Source organism: Ambystoma mexicanum, chromosome 13 (assembly GCF_040938575.1).
Source record: "Ambystoma mexicanum isolate Mex_15411 chromosome 13, UKY_AmexF1_1, whole genome shotgun sequence".
Taxonomy (NCBI): Eukaryota; Metazoa; Chordata; class Amphibia; order Caudata; family Ambystomatidae; genus Ambystoma; species Ambystoma mexicanum.
Window position 1 is genome coordinate 181,623,940 of NC_090938.1, and position 15,340 is coordinate 181,639,279.

Consider the following 15,340-nt stretch of genomic DNA (forward strand, 5'->3'; position numbering starts at 1 on the left):
ATCAGCTCCACCTATTTCATCCGCTCCATTTGTTTCGTTCATTAATCCTAATTATCGGTTTAATCCAAGTCACATGTCGTACGCATTCAGTTTGTTTCAAGTTCTCGTTCAGTCCCATGCCCTACACTCTCTCTCTCTCTCTCCTAAACCCATTTTCTTTTTTTTCGATCTGGTTTATTCATTCCATTCTGTGTGCCCTTTTTAGATTACATTAGAGGTTATTAATTTTTTTGATTTCTCATGATGTTGTATTGCTATTTGTTTTAATGTTAATTAAATCTAGTCGTCTGGGTTAGTTTACAGGTTGTTATCCACATTATTCCTTATGTCATCATTGATCCTTTTGTCCATTACATTTATTTGTTTATTTCATTAATTTCTGCGGTATTACTGTCTTCATACAACTTATTCTTTATATTTACCTTACAGGTATGATCGATTTTATTCAATCTATTTAGTTTGTCCTTTTTAGCCAATCGGTAGAGGTTATTAGTGTACGATTTCATGCTCGGAATCGTGATATTGCATTGATATTTATGATCAAGTATTTTGGCAACGTCTTTGAGATGCTGTTATCCAGTTTGAGTTAGATTGAGTTCGTGGTCGGTTTTAGGCCAAGTTTTAAGCAATTTGGGGAAACACATAAGGTCTTCAGTGAGTCGGGTGTGGGGCAGGAGTGCGTTCCACAGTGTGGGGGCCAAGGCTGAGAATGATGATCGGCCTAACCTGACTGAGTTTGTTTTTAGTATGACTAGGAGGCCTGCTGTGCTAGATCTTCGCGTACGTACAGGGTGAGAGGGTTTTAGTTTATCTTGAAGATATTGTGGTCCGGTTTTGTGCAGTGCTCGGTGAGAAATGCAAAAGGTTTTGAAAGTCACCGTTTGGGCGACCGAAAGCCAGTGCAGAGTTTTGAGGGCTGAGGAAATATGGTCTCTTGGGCCAAGCGCTAGTAGCAGTTTGGCTGCAGTGTTTTGTGCTCTTTGTAGTTCAGTTGGTTGGTATGCGTGGACTCCAAGGTAGAGGGGATTAGCGTAGTCCAGTCTAGATATAACAACTGATTGGACAGCAGAGAGTCTGTTTGGAAAGGAGAGGTACGGAAAAATGCGCTTAAGAGTTTTGAGGTGGTAGTGGCAGGACTTTGAGATATTGTTGACTTGGCGTGAGAGTGTTAGGTCAGAGTCTAGGACGCATCCAAGGTTTTTAACTGATTTAGCGGGGGTCAGTGAGTTGCCCATGGCAGATGGCCAAGGTAGTGGGTGTGGAAGAAGTTTGGTGTTGCCACATACCATGATTTCAGTTTTGGAGGGGTTTAGCAAGAGGTGGTTTGTGGTCATCCAGAGCTCTATGTCGAGGAGGCAGAATGCAAGGTCAGGTCGGCAGTTGGGATTTGAGTTCAGAAGTTTCAGAGTTAGTTGAGTGTCATCGGGGTAGTTGTAGCACATGATGTTGTGCATGCAAATTATTTGCATGCACAACAGCCCGAAGGGTGGCCATGTACAGATTGAACAGCAGGGCTGACAGGCATGCTCCTTGTGGTACTCCGGTGTCGACTGGTCGGGGTTGGGAGGAATAGGTCGAGAGTAGGGTTATTTGATTTCTGTTATTGAGGAAGGATGCTATCCATTTGAGGGCGGTTCCACGTATTCCTAGGGAATGCAGGCGGTCAAGAAGGATTGAGTGATTGATTGTGTCGAAAGCAGCGGATAGGTCAAGGAGGATTAGTGCAGCGCAACCCGCAGAGTCTGCTCTGTTTTTGAGGTCATCCCAGATTGAGGTTAGGGTGGTTTTAGTTCCGTGTCGGGCTCTGAAACCTGATTGAGCAGGGTCTAGGAGATTATTAGCTTCGACAAAAGCATTTAGTTGGGAGTAGGCGGTTGGGTCAATGAGTTTGGCCAGTCTAACCTGGTGTTAGAGATGGGGCGATAGTTTTTGGGGTCAAGGGGGTTGAGGGAAGGTTTTTTTATTAGAGGTTTGACATGAACTGTTTTGAATGCGTCGGGAAAAATTCCTGAGGAAAGGGAGATATTTATGATGGTTCTCACGTGTTCTCCTGGGCAGGTCGAAGCAAAGATTTCTTTGAGGGTTGTGGCCGGGCAAGGGTCAAGCGGAGAGCCGGATGGTTTGAGGGCAGAGAGAAGTTTGAGAAATTGGTCGGCAGATATTGGACTAAAGGAGTCGAATGTTGGATGGCTAGTGGTCATAGGCGGTGGGATGGCTGGAAAGGAGGGTGGGTTGCCTGGTGGGTGTAAGAGAGCTAGTTTGTTGGTTAGAGCATTTGTTCTTTCGAGAGCTGTAGAGTAAAAGTGGAGGGAGAGTGAGTCGCACAGAGATTGTGAGGGGGTCACAGCGGTGGTGATGCTTGAAGGTTTGGTGAATTCGGACATGATTTTGTGAAGTTCTTTGCTGGGGTGGGCCTTTTTTGCTTTTTGGATTTCGGCCTTGTACTCATGAAGGTGCCAGGCTAAGGTTGATTTGCTCAGGGGAGTTTTGTTCTTCCACCACTTGCGTTCTAGGTATTTATATAGTTGTTTACTGGTCTTCAACTCAGGTATGAACCATCTAGAAAAGATGCCACAGCGAGCAGATGGTTTACAGGAGGGTGTGAGCCGCATTAGTGCTGTGTTGAGCCATGAGTCAAAGCCGGTGGGGGTTAGTTGATTATTGAGTAGGCAGGTAGGCGGGGGAGAGTGAAGGAGTCCCTTGGCTAGGTCCGGAATGATTATTAGTTTCTTCCAGCATTTGCGCAGATTCAGAGGTTCAGTTTCAGGTACAGGAAGTGGGTTGGGTGAGCGAATGGCGAAGGAAACAATGAAATGGTCAGACCAGATGATAGGGATGGGGGGGTTAAGCTGTATCAGGTTGTGGGAGATGAAGATGGCATCAAGAGTGTGTCCTTTATAGTGGGTCGGGCTGTTTGTGGGGGGTTGGAGTTTGATTGTGTCTAGGCCGTAACCAGCGAGTGTGTCATAGGGTTGGTGGGAATGTCCAGCCATATGTTGAAATCGCCTAGAAGGGTGAGGTTGGGATGGTTTAGTTGGAGGGTGGCAATGGAGTCGCAGAGGTTGTTTGAGAATTGTCTATCGTAGCAAGGGCGTCTGTTGATTATTGGGAAGATATGCGAGGATGATGGGGAAAGGTATAATTTAACGAGGAGTGACTCGCAGGAAGGTATTGAAGGTTGGTTTTTGATGATTGAGACGTGGAAGTGAGACTTGAAAGCGAAAGCTACTCCTCCTGCTCTAGAAGGACAGTTCAATGGGATGTCGGGGGGAAGGCTTCATTGGCGATGGGGGTGAAGTCATCAGAGAACCAGGTTTCGGTGATGAAGACCAGGCCTGGTTTGTTGTAGGAGAGGAGGTCAAAGATGCTGTGTCTGTTTTTGCTACTGATCAAGCATTAAATAGGAAGCAATTCACTTTGGTAGAGGAGGTTGATGTCAGAGCTGCAGTTATGGGGGGCGAGGTGGGAGAGGGTGGAGACTGGTGAGCGAGAGGGGAGGGGTGGGTGATGGCCGATGGGAAGAGTGGGCGAGCAGTAGGGTTGGTGGGTTTCAGGTGGGAGTGGTCGGACGCGTGTGTTGGGATGATTGGGTTTGGCACTGGGGATTTGGAGGTGGGGTGTGAGTGGGTAGGAGTTTCAGTTGTGGTCATTGAGAAGTCGAGGGCGAGGGGCGAGGGGTTTTAGGTAAGTTGAGGCGTGGGGGGAGGGTGGTGAGAGGGGGGATGAGGTAGTGGGTCGAGACAGGGGAGGCGATGAGTGCTGAGAGATTGAAGGGGACCAGTACGTTTCCTCTTTAGTGTCTTTGTTGCAACTGGTGTGTGAGAGAGGGTAGGGAGGTCAGAGGGGGAGAGGGATGAGGCTTCGGTTCTTGCTAGGGCTCTGCATGCAGTTTTAAAGGAGGGGAAGGAGTATGGTTGGTGTGGGATGATGGTGGGGGTTGATGGGAAATGCGTGGGGTGCATGATTGCTGGGGAGGGGGTGCTAGTGAGGCAAGTGGGTATGCTCATAGCAGGGGGTTCGGTGGAGAGGATCAGGGGAGGAGTGGTTTTAGGGTGGTTGGCTCGCCATCATGCCCCTCTGGCTTGGTGTTTGGAGAGGTGTGGGAGGGTGTGGTGGAGGCTGGGATGATTTGGAAGGTTGGGGTGGGAGCAACGGTTGGCCGGAGGGGTGGGGTGGTGCACGGCGGTCATTTCCGCTGGTCCTCTGTGGAACGGGTACACTCTTGGTACGTAAGCGATATTATTGAAGGTTTCTGGGTTTGATTAATAGGTATACTTCTAAGATTAGTACGCAATTGGGCACACTTACAAATTACACTTTGCACAGAGAGGATATTAGGCCTACTTTTAAGTTGAGTTTTGTACAGGGAGGATGTTAGGCACAAATCTAAAGTTCAACTTTGCACCTGGAGGATAATTAAGCACACTTCTAAATTCCACCAGGGCAGGCTATTAGGCACACTTCTGGGTTAAACTTTGCACAGAGGGGATTTTAGGCACACTTCTAAGTTCAGATTTGCACAGGGAGGATATTAGGGACACTGTTGTTCAGAATTGCACAGGAAGGATATTAGGATCACCTCTAACTTCAGATTTGAACAGGGAGGATATTAGGTAACCAGATTTAATTTTGCACAGAGAGGATATTATGCACACTTCAAATGTCAACCAGGCCAGGTTATTAGGGGCATATCTAATTTCAACTTCATCTTGGCACAGAGGATATTAGGCACACTTCTTAGTTCAACTTTGCTTAGGGGCGATATTTAAGTAACCAAGTTCAATTTTGTATAGAGAGGATATTAGGTAACCAAAATCAACTTTGCAAGGGAGGATATTAGGCATACTTCTTAATTCAGCTTTTCACAGAGAGGAATATTAGGCACACATCTTAAATCAAGCTTTTCACTGAGAGGATATTAGCCATACTTCCTAATTCAACTTCTCGCAGCGAGGATATTGGACATACTTTAAAATTCAACTTTTCACAGGGAGGATATTAGGCATACTTCTAGATTTAACTTCCCATGGAGAGGATATTAGGCACCCTTCTAAAATTCAACTTTCCACCATGAGGATATAAGGTACACTTCTAGGTTCAACATTTGCACAGGGGGGGTGTTAGGTAACCAAAATCAATATTGCACAGATAGGATATTCGGCACCCTTCTAAATTCAGACAGAGCGCACTATTAGGCACACTTCAGACTTTCTAAATGCAATTATGCCACAGATGTGCTATAGGGTAGAGTTTATAAATGCAGTTATGCCATAGGTATGATATATAGAAGAGTTTCTAAATTCAATTATGCCACAGATATGCTACAGGGAACAATTTCTAAATGCAATTATGACACAGATATACTATAGGGTAGAGTTTACATATTCAATTATGCTACAGATATGCTACAGGGAAGGGTTTCTTAATGCAGTTATGCCACAGAGATGCTAGAGGGAACAATTTCTAAAAGCAGTTATGCCACAAACTATGCTATAGGGTTGAGTTTCTAAATGCAGTAATGCTACAGATATGCTACAGGGAACAATTTCTAGATGCAGTTATGCCACAGATATGCTATAGGGTAGAGTTTCTAAATGCAGTTATGCCACAGATGTGCTACAGGGAACAATTTCTAAATGCAGTTATGCCACAGAGATGCTAGAGGGAACAATTTCTAAGAGCAGTTATGCCACAAACTATGCTATTGGGTTGAGTTTCTAAATGCAGTTATGCTACAGATATGCTACAGGGAACAATTTCTAAATGCAGTTATGCCACAGATATGCTATAGGGTAGAGTTTCAGATTCAACTACACCACAGATATGCTATTAGGTAGACATTCTAAATGCAATTATACCACATATATGCTATTAGGAAGACTTTTTTATAATGCAACTACACCACTGATATGCTATTAGGCAGATTTTCTAAATGCAGTTATACAACAGAAATTGGTAGACCTTCCAAATGCAATTATACCATGGATATGCTATTACGCACACTTTATAATGCAACTACACCACAGATATGCTACTGGGCAGATCTTATAGATGCAAACTACACCATGGATATGCTATTAGTCAGATTTTCTAAATGCAAACTACACCACAGATGTTATTAGGCAGACCTTCTAAATGCAATTATACCACATATGTTTTATTAGGTGGATTTCCAAAATGCAAACTATACCACAGATATGCTATTAGGCAGATTTTCTAAATGCATTTATACCACAGATATAGGCAAACCTTCTAAATGCAATTATACCACTGATATGCTATTAGGCAGATCTCCTACATGCAATTATACCATAGATATGCTATTAGGCAGACTTTATAATGCAACTACACCACTTGGGCACACATTTATGATGTTATTAGGCAGACCTTCTAAATGCAATTATACCACAGATATGTTATTAGGTGGATTTTCTAAATGCAAACTAAACCACAGCTATGCTATTAGGTGGATTGTCTAAATGCAAACTACACCACAGATGTTATTAGGCGGACCTTCTAAATCCAATTATACCACAGATATGTTATTAGGTGGATTTCCTAAATGCAAACTACACCGCAGATATGCTATTAGGCAGACCTTCTGAATGCTAACTAGATCATAGATTCGAGAGTTAATGACAGTTTTGCTTCCAGTGTTGAGTGGTAGGGTAGTATGGTGAGAAGTAATTGCTTCTCACCCCGCCCTTGCCACACTTGCTTATTGTTGGCTTCTTGCTTCTCCTGCGGATACCTGCAGATACAATTAGGAGTCGTCCTTTGCCTCGGGGTCCTTAGCCGAATGGGGCTGCACGGACAGGGGCTACCCTGGGAAGGTCAGTAACGGCCTGGGTAGGATGGTCCTGGCACAAATCTGGGATGGGTTGGGCGGGCAAAGGTGAGGGCTGCTCTGGGAACCAGGAAGCTTGCACAGAGGCTAAGGGGAGACTGCCTACACGGCACAGGTGCTAAATTCAAGATTTAAGGGCCAAAATCAAACAAAATGGAGCCCGGGGGCACTCACCTGCTGAGGCAGGGGTCAAAGGCAAGAGTGGAGCTCCGAGCCGCGCGCGGGTCATTGGACTCGGTGCTGCTGAGAGCAAGCCAATCAGGATGGTGGGTGGGCAAAAGGGAAGGCTGCTCTGGGAACCAGGAAGCTTGCACAGAGGCTAAGGGGAGATGGCCTACACGACACAGGTGCTAAATTCAAGAATTAAGGTCCAAAATCAAACAAAATGGAGCCCGGGGGCACTCACCTGCTGAGGCAGGGGTCAAAGGCAAGAGTGGAGCTCCGAGCCGCGCGCGGGTCATTGGACTCGGTGCTGCCGAGAGCAAGCCAATCAGGATGGTGGGCGGGCAAAGGGGAAGGCTGCTCTGGGAACCAGGAAGCTTGCACAGAGGCTAAGGGCAGACGGCCTACACGACATGGGTGCTAAATTCAAGAATTAAGGTCCAAGATCAAACAAAATGGAGCCCAGGGCACTCACCTGCTGAGGCAGGGGTCGAAGGCAAGAGTGGAGCTCCGAGCCGCGTGCGGGTCATTGGACTCCGTGCTGCCGAGAGCAAGCCAATCAGGATGGTGGGCGGGCAAAGGGGAAGGCTGCTCTGAGAACCAGGAAGCTTGCACAGAGGCTAAGGGGAGACGGCCTACACGACACGGGTGCTAAATTCAAGAATTAAGGTCCAAAATCAAACAAAATGAAGCCCTGGGGCACTCACCTGCTGAGGCAGGGGTCGAAGGCAAGAGTGGAGGTCTGAGCCGCACGTGGGTCATTGGACTCGGTGCTGCCAAGAGCAGGCCAATCAGGATGGTGGGCGGGCAAAGGTCAGGGCTGCTCTGGGAACCAGGAAGCTTGCACAGAGGCTAAGGGGAGACTAATTAAGCTAAGGGGAGATTAATTAATCTGCGTTTGATACGTTTGACTAAGCTACTCTGTATCTACCTTTCTTTTCATCTGGTTTAATATTATTTTTGTATGTGATATTTTGGGCTACGTGGTATAGACACATGGTTTCCAAAGTGGTACTCCTGTTTGGGTAGTATGTGTCAAGTAAAGTTTTTTAAAATGTCTTGGCTGTTGTGATCATTGTTGGCTATTGTTTCTATGTCCTCATATGATTTGAGAAATCTTTTTCTAGATTTAGCATGACCAAGACTTAGTCATACTATATTTTCAGATTTTCCATACAAGGCAGTACCGGTTAAAGGGTCTGCAGCTTCATAGCAGCCACATTCTCTATGAGAGAGCATGTTAATGCCTAAGCTGTACAATTTTTGTGATAGTGTTTTGTCAGATGCTATGTCATCCCAGAGGTCTTGAAGCTCTGTTTTCACTGCTTTGGTTAAGTAGGCTGTGACATATCGTGCAACTGCAGTGGAATTGTCTGCAATGCACTGCACATCTATGTTTGCATTCCATAGGAGGGCAATGATTGTATTGTGATCATTGATGTATTTTGATTCTTCTGTTCTTTTTATGTAATATGTGTTCTTAGGTGATTTACCTTTGACAATATGTCTAACTGGAGACATTAGATGTTTACTTGGCTTATTGTTGAAACTGGTCTAGGGAAACCAAAGCAGCATTTACTGTAGTATTTCCCTTTGTTTTTATATTTGCTACAACAATATTTCTCACATTTGTGTCTTTGAAATTGTAAAATTTGTGCATTAAGTTCACTTTGTTTGTGAAGGGATTTCACAAGTGACATATTTTTGGATGAACTGCAAAACAGTGGCATCACTGTCCTGACCAAATTTAGGAGCATCTTTAAAACACAAAAGCATGCAGATGTGTGCTGCTCCTCTGGCTTGGTATTATTTTCTCCAAAAGAAGTGTTGCACTTCTCTGAGGGGAGGAAACGTTTTATTACAAATGAAGTGTAGCATTGCAATGAAGCGATGATGGAAACATCTTGATTCATTTACAGGATCTAGATAGTAGAGTTCTCCTGGTGTTTTTATACATATGTTTGTTTTATTTTTGTTTGCTATTCATAGGAAATCGTGTAAGTCTTCCCATGCATATTCTGCACAACTTAATGTTACAAACCAAGAGGGTGGGCCAAGGTTTCTTATCATACAGCGTACATCTCCGTGACGTCGGAACCAGTATTGTTTTGTACCAAGCATGTTTGCTAAAAGATTTGTAATGCTTGACTGTAAAAACCTCATTTTTTCTTGCACTTTTTGTAGTAATTCCGTAGCTGACATATTTTGAAAATGGGTACCTGATTTCAATGTGTGTGCAACTCTGTAGCATGGAGTTGCTTTTTCACTTTCAAAGAGAAGGTGGAATATGTATTCTACATTTTTTCTGAATCTGGGGTCTTCAGAATACATTCGTAAAGAGCGTTATTGTAATGATGTTATTTGTGTGGGTCTATCATCATACCTTCCTCCTCTTCCAGTAGGAACAAGTAGAGGAAAGGCACGTGCTTCTATACTTTTTTCCCATATGCTGATTGGAGATCCTTTGGCTTGTCACATTTGGTATGTTTTCAGTGCATCATCTATGGTGTCTTTAGAGTGTAATGGATGAAATGTATAATGGTCTAAAACACTGGATTCTGTAGCAGGATCTAGAAGTTGAAATTGACCAGTTTCTGATGACTCTTGAATTATTTCAGTGATTTCCCTCAGGTTTTCTTCAATATTAATTTCTCTGTAGTATTCATTGTTGTCTTTTAGATATTGCAGGGCCTGTCTAAATGTATGTAAGTCCACGAGTTGTTGCCAAATTTCTTTGTCTTTTGAAGGTATGCCATTTACTAAGAAAATTAAAGATTGATCTATTGGACGTTGCACTCCCAGAGTGTGTACATTTTCTTTGAGATTTAATGGCAAATAAATGACTTTGCCACTAATGCCTTTCACTAATTCAGAGGGAGGTAGTTTTGCTGTTTTTGGTAGAAGGCATATTACTGCTTGAAATGGGTGCACTGTTTGAATTATAATGCTCTAATATAATTTGAGTTATTGCAGGGGTTTTGCTAATGGGAATAATTGCAGGTTATTTGTGATATCACGTGAAGGTGTTTGGTTGTTGTCAAATTTTGGAGTGCAGTAACTGCAAAGTATTAAGGTTCAGTAATATTATATTTGTTTTCTGCTATAAGATAGAGAGCTAATTGGAACCATTTGAAATCTGCATTGTCTTCTATTTTTACGTTATGTCTACAGTGTTTGTGCTATTTTTATAAAAAGTCCTGAGGCAACACACAGACATGGTTTGGTACTTCAGCAGATGTACTTTTAAACTTTTGTATTTCTTTTTTGTATGTGTGTAATAGAAGGTTGCCATCTGTACAGTTGTTGCTAGTCTGTTGTAAACCTATTGCATTTCATAAGTGGCTTTCAGTTCCAAAATATTTTCTCTGGATATGGTCTATTTCTTTGAGTAGTTGTTTGGCTGTACCATGTAGAAGATTGTTATTTAAATTGGCTAGTGCTAAAGCAGGACTTTTGGCATAGTACAGTTTATGGACCAGGTTTCCTATAGTTGAATGATGTGTTGATATCATTTTGATATGATGGAAGGTTTCTCTGCCAATAGGTCCAGAAATACAGGCTAATGAATGTCCTTGTAGTCCTGTGTATTTGCGCACTGGACAGGAGTCCATATTTTGTAGAAGTTTCATTTTGAATTTGTCTTTGCCTTTCACATACTGATTGAGGAAATGGCATAAGGATTTGAAAGATAGATTTTTTGGCAATGTTACACATTGATGTGCACGGCCATTTGTAGACTGGACGTATTGGTTCAGTGGAATGGACAGTTGATACTGAGTTTTCTGGGGATATTTCTGTTTGCAGCGTTTCTTGTTCCATAATAGTATTATTATGTTTTTCATACCCTCGTCCACTGCTATGTATGGCAATTGGGTTTATTTGCTTTTGTTTGTATGCTTCTTCATTGAAATATGTTTCTGTGCTCGTGGTGTGACTCCATTCATCTCCACAGATGCTTGTGAAGATATCTTTGTTGATATTCCATTTATTGAGAAGTCTTTTTTGTAGTTTAGTACTTAGTTTTGTTAGTGGTTTCATTCTGTTTAAAACTAAAATAAATAATTTTCTTTTGAGAAGGATTGCACTGTCTATGAGAGCTTGTAGGATTAATTTTCTATGGTAGGTTTTAAGGGTTGTGTGTGATTTCTATCCTGTTTTTATAAGGTTCTGAAGGACTCTGTGGCAGAACATTTTTTGTAAAATATTTTTTTGATATGCTTACTGGCCGCTACATCAAGATTTATATGTGCAATGTTAGCACTAGTGGTAGCTGCAGTCTTGTTAATCACTTTCTGTTTCGTTTTACATTTTGAAAGAGGAGACAAAGTTTCTGTACTGGAAGCTTGTTTTGTATCGCTTAATGACTGTATTAGCTGTTTTGTTTGACCTTTTTGTCCATATTCTGCTAGAGGTGGATGCTTATTTTGGAAAGTTTTAGTTTGATTTCATTTACGTTTGTGTTGCTTTCTACAGAATTGGTTTTTGGTAGGCCTTCTTTGGGGTCTGTTGGAGAAAAAAGAAAGTATGGGTTGGGATCTTGTGCAGTGTATGCCTGATTTGTGCATGAGTGTCTGAATATGATGGTAAGGATGTATGTAGAGGTGTGTAATTGTGCAATGGTTTGCTACATCAGGTTGGGAAGGCTATTCTTGTATTTGTGTGTTACTATATTGGAGTTCAGATTACAATACAAGGAGGGAAGCACTAATACTGAATCTAATGTTACAGGGTTAATACAATTGTTTGTTCTAGAATACTAGATTTCTACAGTGTTTTAGTAACATTTAGAACATTATGGCAGTATTGCACTTACTTTTTTGGATGGAAAGAATACGTTTCTTCTTACTTCTCGTTCGTACTTCAGACGCGGCTGCTTTTCAGTGGAGTGGTCTTCACTGCAATTGTTAAAGAAAGAAGTTAGTAAATATGTGTGTTAATAGCACTGTTGTTAATGTAGACATGGATTTCTTTGTTTTTGCAGTAGTAGTGCTTTCTGATAACTGTGCATAGCATGTACATGCACTTTCCTTTGCCTGTGTGCATTCTGTATATTTTATTTAGAATCTGTTAGTTGAATATGCTTTAGAAATGAGTACAATATTAAGCGCACAGAGCACACTTGGCTTCTTAAGGTGGTGTTATTGGATGTTAGGAGATAGTAGAAATAATCGTATGCTTGTTTGCTATTTTTACAGGCTAAAGAGCAGGAACTGTAAGGAAAAGTATACCATGTATGCATTTGTGAAGGTGTGGGAAATAAAGCAGAAGCATTTGATGGGGTCAGCATCTTATTACTCAGTAGGTGATTACCAAAGTACTGGGTGATTCTGTGGTGCTTGGAAATGGGAGAGTCTGAACTAAAGTAAGGGTTGCAAGGAAGGATCTGGTGATTGTGTTGCAGACTGAAGGGAAGGGGGAGATGTTGTATGTCTTGCTTTACAAAACTGTACATAGTTGTAGATGATGTGATAGACATGAGTGCACCTGTGCATAATTGAATGTTGTTGTAAATTCTAGAATGGAATGGGCAACCAGCTGGAATGAGAGAGCTGTCTAGATTGGAAGACTGGTTGTAGAGGCAATGATGTGTAGAGGCAATGGTGTTGTTTCAGCTGGGAGCCTTTCAAATGATATTGATTATTTGTATGCATAAATAAAGATGCATGTACTCATCCTGGCTGTGTGTCATTTTATAACTCCCTAGAAAGCCTTATTCCATAATTATACTGTTATTTCTGCCATCTTTTAACATGAAATGATGCTTTGTTAGATAGCTGTGTGTGTTGTGTCTGATTACTATTATATTCATTTGTAAAGGAAGTTGAAATGATAGAATGTATTTTAAATATACAGAATGCATAGAAAGGAAATTGTATGTACATTTTATGCACTATAATGCATTAAATGCTAGTGATTACACAAATGATAGAATGAATGAAGAAAATAACAATTTGCACATTGAGTAAATAATTAGGGTAAATAGAAATTTGGAGAGCAGACAACTTTGCAAGTGACACTTGATCATAGCAGATGGGAGAAATGACTGTAAGCTTGTTTTACAGGTTATACACGGTAAGTGAGGGTTACTCTGTTTATATGCAGTTATACAAGAGATGTACATGTACTGTGCAGAATATATTCATACCTGTAGTTTGTGTTCATGCATGTGGATGTGCATGAATCTGCAAGTAGAAAGTTAGAGAGTTTACTAGTAGTTGCTGTAGGTGCTTTGCAGTCACAGCCGAATTGTTCTCAGAGTGATCAACAGTACATCGAAAGTGCTGAATTGCGATGATGGAGTTAGATGTAGAGTTCTTGGATGTGATTGGTGGATGGTTGTGTGACTGCTTAACAGTAGCCAATGAGTGAATGGTGCAGAGAGTGAAGTGGAAAGGGTAGAAGGGCTGCCCCAGTTTTACACGCTCTGCGGACACCGTGGCTGTTCACGGACAGGGCGTGCCACATCCGGGATCCTCAGCAAATCCAGCATGGAATGGGGACTGTAGGGATTAGCCAATGAGGTGTTGAGGTTCTGCTTTGTATTGAGAGAGGTTGTGTGTAGTGAAGATGGCAGAGGTGAAGGAAGTCAGGGTATTGGTGCTTTGAGATATGTTTGTGAATGGTTTGGAGCAGAATGAACATTTAGGAATATGGCAAACAATTTTGATGTAAAAGGAGTCGATGTGGTGTGGAGCACTGTGCCTGGTTTCAATTTGCAGGCAGTGGTAGAAGTTTGAAAAGATATGGCTAGGGTTAACAGTCCACATCTGGTTGTCCTGCACAGTGGTGCTTTGCATTTGGGTTATGTCAGTGCCCCTACTTTGTTGGAAGATCTGCAAAACTTGGTTCAGGCAGTAATGAAAGTATTTCCAAATGCCAATATAATATTTTCTGGTTTGATACCTAGGGCAATATGTGACATTAGTTCTGTTTTTTGTGCTCTGCAAAATGTTGCTAGGTGGTTAAGCAACCGAGGCATGTTTGCTTTTATGAATGGAGCTGGCACGCGAAAAGGGCGTGCCATCCCAGCTGACTGTTTGGCGTTTGGAGTTTGCCGCAGGAGCGCAGCTTGTGTTTTGAATCCCCTGCTTTTCCTCTGCTTTTCCTCTGCAGCGAGCCGTGAGCCGTAAGGAGAGCAGGAAGAAGAAGCGAGGCCAAGCCCCCTGCGAGGCCACGCCCACACAAGGAAGTGGAGCTGAAAAGGAGCTCCCAGTCGCCCTTGCGGCGAGAAGCCTGAGCGCGAAAAGGGCGAGTGCCATCCCAGCTGACTGTTTGGCTGTTTGCTGGCTTGCAGGTCTCGTCAGTCAGGCAAACAACCAATCTCAACAAGAACTATGTTAGAAAACCAGGTGTTTGAAGAAGAGGATGGGCGCTGTCTTAGAAGCTCCCGGCCAAAACCTGATGGAGGCAAAACCCTTTGCTTGCCCCAGAACGGAAAAAGCTTATGCCTAACAAAGTCAAAGCCCACTCCCCCAGCGACCAGCAAAATCGGGCGTATCTACAACAAGCCGAGCAGCTTGGAAAAACCGCAGATGTTGTCTGTATGCCCAAACACGAACACATGCCCTCCCATATATCCCCCTTTTTTACCTGGAGGTCCTGGCTCCCGGGAGAGGTTGGACATGGGCAGCGCGGCCGTGACACCGCAAATTCAAGGCCCCATTACAGAGAATCCGCCGCCGCGGACCGATGGCCCGGCTTCTGCCCCGCTGGCGCCTTCTGGAGGGAGGGCGGAGCACGGCGGTGCCGTGGACGTGGAGCCGCTTGGCGAGCGGTTGGCATCGGGACTGGGATCATTGCAAGGTGTGACCACGGGCTTGCGGGCAGCGCCTCATTCATCCCGGGACCCTGGAAGGTCCGAAGTGGGGGCCGTGCAGGCCCAGAAGAGCACGCTTGCAGACACACCCGAAGCAACAGCCGAGGAAGCGGATGCCCCAGCGAGGGAGTGGGCGGAGCCAACCTCCGTGCAGAGCACGGCTGCACAAGTCCACACGCCAGCAGAAGGCTCGCCGGAGTCAAACAGTGCAACTACACCTGCCCCAATTCGAACTGAATCATCATGCATGGAAGCCTCTCAAATGCCCAACACTAGAAAGAGGGCCAGAGAGTACAGAGGTCAGTCAGAAAGACCAAAAACTACCAAATAAAGAAACGGATCCAGCCAGAAAAAGAATAATGGCGCAAAACAACCACCAGTAAACAGGAAATAGAAAAACAGAGATAATACTACACTCAGACATGGAACGACAACGAAACTAACCTCAATGCAAATATTAACAGATTTCTTCAAAACAGGATTGACAACAAAAAACAAAGACTATAAAAAGCTTT